Source organism: Myotis myotis, unplaced genomic scaffold (genome assembly GCF_014108235.1).
Source record: "Myotis myotis isolate mMyoMyo1 unplaced genomic scaffold, mMyoMyo1.p scaffold_m19_p_17, whole genome shotgun sequence".
NCBI classification, from domain to species: Eukaryota; Metazoa; Chordata; class Mammalia; order Chiroptera; family Vespertilionidae; genus Myotis; species Myotis myotis.
This window is the reverse complement of record NW_023416321.1, coordinates 12,148,379-12,153,321: the sequence shown is the minus strand read 5'-3', so window position 1 is coordinate 12,153,321 and position 4,943 is coordinate 12,148,379. Positions and strand designations below refer to the sequence as shown.

Sequence of the window (4,943 nt, the reverse complement as noted above, 5' to 3'; positions counted from 1 at the left end):
GTGGAGCCTCAGTGCGCGTGCGCCGAGGCGCGGAGCGGTCCGCGGCGGCCGAGGCCCCCGGGGGCCGGAAGGAGCATGCGCAGCCGGCTAGCACGTGACCACCACTCTCGCCCGACGTAACGCCCACTCCCCGCACGAGCCCCTCCCGTGTGGGAGTTCCTCGGGGAGGAACAATCTTCCGGGTGGAGGGGGAGGCGGCGTGACTGGAGTGGAAAATTTTTTTCCGACACAACTTAGCAGCGGCCACTGATTGAAAGGAGCACGAGGAAGCCAGAGTGTGAACTCAGATGACGGCATGAAACGTTTCCTCTTCCTCCTGACTTTTTAGCCGCGCCACTTAACGTCAGCCCCTACTGTATTTTCCACCCCTCCGTCTTGGTACGGCCCTTGGAGTACGGAGCCTGCCGAGGGTCCCACGCTGGACGCGAGCGAGGAGGGTATGTAGGGAAGTGGGCCAATCGGGGCGCGGGTCACGGCGCAGGCGCGCTGGGGAGGGAGGGCTATGCTAATGTTGTTGATATCCTGGGGCCACCCTAGTTAAAGGGGGGAAATCCGGGGGCTGCCGCAGCCGCCGCGGGTCTGGGCCCAGCCGGGGCACCCCTGGAGTCACCGTTGCCCCGGGGAGAGGTGCCTGCCCCCCAGCTCGGGGAGGGGGCGCCGCGGGCCTGGGGAACACGGACCACCCCGACCCATGAGGCCCTGATGGAAAACACAAAGGATCTGGTGAGAGCCGAGCGCGGCAGCCGCTTTGTGTGCCAGGCGAGGGGGGGACGCCTGCAGCTCCCCGACCCCAGGAGCCCCCGCAGCTGTTTGACCCCGCTCCCAGGCCTGCTCCTCCATCCCACGCCCCCGGAGCTCCCCTCCCCCTCCCGGCCGTTAAACGATTCGGGGGGGTTCCCCTCCCCCCACCTCCCCAGCCCCGGATCCGTTGGGGTTCTCTCTCTCTGCGCTCTCTCTGCACTCTCTGGAAGAAAACATTGAGGAGAAAGTTTTCTCTGCGTCCCGTCCCCTCCCCCTTCGGCTCCGGCTGGTGGAGGGGGGAGGCGAGATACGTGACTTCCACTTTGTTGAGCCGCCCCGGGTGGGCGAGAGGCGTCCTCGCTTCCCCGAGGGGGGCCGTGGCGGCGGGGCTGCGCCCGGGACGGAGCCTCCCGCCGCCTCGGGGCCGGTGCCGCGAGGCGTTTTGCACGTGGAGGTGGATGTTGAAAGGGGGCGGGGTGGGCACGTGTGGGAGGGCGAGGTGGGAGTGGTGTCGGGGAAGCAGCCGCCCCGGCTGCGTTCGTTTAAAATAAAAAGGGTTCTGGGTGGTGGGCTGGCCTCTAGGACCCTTGCGTTCTCTTTTGTGAAATGAAAATCCTCACGTTTCAGAGTCGGGAGGGACGTTAGAGGTCACCCCAAGCCGCCGCCCCCTCTGCAGCCTCTGACAAGTGGTAGGTAGTCCGCCCTCGGCTTCAGCCCCTGCACACACGGTCCCTGCTGCCCAGGAAAGCCCGCTCCGGGTTTGTGTGTGTGTTTTTTCAGTAGCTCTACTTATTTTCCTGCCCTTAACAGACCCTAGAGCCTCATGCATGTCCTTGTTAGGTTGCTCCCTTTTTTTACTTCTCAAATTTCCTCTCACATCCTCCTCACCCACCGCTCCCTGGCCTGTGTTTGTGCTCCAGGAAGCAGCGGCAGGGAGGTGGAGAGAGGAGGGTGGGGGCATGGGGAGGGCCCGCTGAAGAGTTTTGCTGGGTCGGTTTCAAAGGTGCTGGTCTGTCTGTCCGAGAATCATGGGTGCTTTTCTATGGGAAGCTTGGGGATTGCGGCCTGGGCGGTTCGGGCTGTTGTCCCTCAATAGCGCATCCTTTTGAAGTTAGAAAGTTCAGCATCATCTGCATGAGCACCTTGGCTTTGTTACCTAAACCGCTTCCCTTAAGGATGCCTGAAATTGCCTCCTGGGGGCAGGAGGGGAGCTGTCAAGCTCCTCCTGGCGGAGGGATGATCGGAAGACCCGCATCCCTCGCCCTTGTTGGCCTGTGTGTTCCTTTCCAGCTGGCCTTGCTTCTCAGGGCCCCTCCTACACAACGCTTTCATGGCCCTCTCTGTTTCCCCCCCAACTCTTTGATGAGATTTGAGACTTTGGCAACACTCTGATATTTGCTTCGAGTTTGCCGTGTGCTTCATGCTCCTTGCAGTGTCAGGAGCCAGCATTGAGCACTTGCCAGTAGAGAGTTCAGTTCCTACTATGGCCTGTCCCTGGGCCTTTTTCTAATGTTCGCCTGCACTTGGTGAGCTATATGCTGCCACCAAAAGTAGTTTTGTTGGCTTCAGAATCTTCCTAATATGGTGAAGTGGGAGTTAAGACATAACAGATAAACTGTAGAAGTCATGAATCTGGTCTAAAAGCCATCTTAAACTCCCAGGCCCGTTTAAAATGTTAGAACACCGTGTTTTCTCTCCCCTTTTTAAAATGACTTCGAGACTGTTGCTCTGCTCTCGTGTGCTTAGACTGTGTGGTGTTTTTTTCATGTGTTTACCTCAACACCAAAGAGTGTTTAGAAAGAAAATAGCTGTCTTTTTCACCACCCCCTCGGAATAACAAATTGCTTCTATTTATATAGAACCCCAACCCAGGCTTCTGGATGCCTTGTAAATTATGGCAAAAACGGTCTTAAATAAGTATGGGTTCATAAGTATCTTATTTGGGTCATGTTTTTTAACCATTTAATTTTTAATTTTCTACAAACTTTCACATACAGTATTTCTAAATTTAGTCACTGGAATTTAACATGGCAATAAATACTGGATACGAAAAAAAATTAATAGAGTTGTATAATTCTGTCTTTAAAGTTTCAGACACAGTAATATGGAGCTCCAAGTTATTTCCTGCTTGCTTTAAACATGAACTGTCATGACTTAAGTTGACTAACTTTGGAGACATTTGCATTCTAACCATACTAGACAGGAACAACTGGTTTTATTTTAAAGGAGACATTGCTGTATTTTATGGCTGGTTATATGTTCACTTAATTAGTGCCCAAACCTTCCTGGATGTTCAGGTGCTTCTAGTTCCTCAGTTACTTTGGAAGCTAAAACAATTAAACTTGTTAAAACATGACCTAGTAGTCAAAAGGTAAAATTATGCTTAGAAGTGAAAACAATGTTTTAAGGCATAAATACTAAACCACTGAATTACTATAAGCCACAAGAGTCAGTGGTTTGAGTGGCCACATTCTAAAATTAGACAAGTTTTTTGGTTGCCACTTGTTTCTCTTTCATCTTTAAACTGTTTGCTAAATAAGATTTAACCATTTCACATTTATAATTTAAAGGTAAGTCGTGAAATGTATCATTAGTTAAAGATAAAAGCATTATGACACTAGCAGAGGAAAGACTTAAAATAGTTCAAACAAGCTAGGATATGCCTCCTAACACTAGGATATTCTTAACTAAGATTACTTTTAATTTAATACAGTAATTGCAGCTGGTTTAGATTTAATTTTGTGATTTTTTTTTTTTAAAAAAAATGAACCTTTTATTTAGAACTTTTCCCCCACAAATTTAGAGTTTTCTTGCTTTGCTGGATCCACAAGAGTGGAAAGAAAATAATTATATTTGAATAAATCCTGAATTTGAGGTGAGAAGAAATTATATAATAAGAGGGGAATTGGCAGAGTAGGTTAAAATTTCATTTCTGCCACTAACTAGCTTCATGTGCCTGTTTTCTTATCCTCACAGTTAAAGGGTTGGTGTAGAACCCCCATCATCCCATAGAACTTTCTGCAGTAATGGAAATGCCCTATATCGGTGCTGTCCAGTGTAGTAGTCACTAGCCACATGTGGCTATTGAGCACTTAGGGTAGGTAATGCAACTGAGGAACCCGATTGTTTTTTTCCCAGCTTCATTGATGTGATCCGTGTACATTTAAATAGCTGCATCTATGCCATATTGGACATATAGATATGCAACAGTATTTCCCAAGCTCAGCTAATCACTAGAATCATCTCTTACTGTAGATTTCTTGTAAAAAACAAAACCTCTCTCCTGGACGTTATCATTCAGTAGGCTTGTAGTGGGGTTATTGATAACTTAGCATAGTAGAAATGAGCTCTGGGCAGAGTTGGCAAACTGGCCTGGTTTTAGCTCTGCCACCTCCTGCCCTGTGATCTTAGGCCAGTTCCCTAATCTCTTGAGCTTCATTTTTCTCATCTAAAATATGGGCTGAAATCTGCCTCCCTCCCTCCTAAGGTTTCTGTAAATTTCTAATCAGATGTGACCATTGTATAAGAAAATGTAAGCTGCTATAAATGATAATTTAAGTGTTATCTTTCCAGGATTCCTTTTTCTTTGTCCCTTTTCACTGTGTTACCCAATTCCTACTTCATTCTTAAAGAACCGGTTGTATACAGTATTTCTTAATTAATACAGTAATTTCTTGTCTTCCCCACTATTTGGCCATAGTTTTGCCGTCTAGTCCTAGGACATACTAAACCTAACACTTTTTTGTATTTCTGGTGCTTAGCATAATGATTTGTATCTATTGCTCAATAAGTATTGGTTAATACCACCTACTACTTTAATTTTAGGTTTCAAAACTTTAGTTAGTTTCAGATTATTTTATACACCAGAAAAATAACCTCCTGTGTCCCCATAGGTGTTTAACCTTTCTTTTTATCTTCCTTTTTTATTTTTTTTAGAGAGAGAGAGGAAAAGGGAGGGAGGGAGGGAAACAAACATCGATGTGAAAACAAGAAACATCGATCTGTTGCCTCCTGTATTCGCCCCGATCCAGGATTGAACCCGCCAACCTGGTTATGTGCCCTGACCGGGAATCAAACAGGTGACCCTTTGGTGCACAGGACAATGCTCAACCAACTGAGCCAGGGTGATTGTTTCATTACTAATTACCCATAGTTATTGCTGCTTAGTGATTATATGTCTTTTGAGCAACTAGCTCCAAATA

General features: G+C 48.0%; 1 protein-coding gene across 11 annotated transcripts in view; it reads left to right on the top strand.

Moving 5' to 3' along the window:
- Positions 1-144: 144 nt before the first annotated feature.
- Positions 145-4,943, top strand: part of MBTD1 (mbt domain containing 1) — a 47,329-nt gene continuing 42,530 nt past the window's right edge. For 2 of the 11 annotated variants that reach the window (XM_036339382.1, XM_036339380.1), the window contains exons 1-2: positions 499-723; positions 1,369-1,430. The gene's annotated coding sequence lies outside the window, so the exon portion shown is untranslated. Of the gene's footprint in view, positions 438-497; positions 724-1,368; positions 1,431-4,943 lie in introns of those variants that run through there. The other 9 variants (XM_036339381.1, XM_036339372.1, XM_036339373.1 and 6 more) reach the window with 8 other exon arrangements.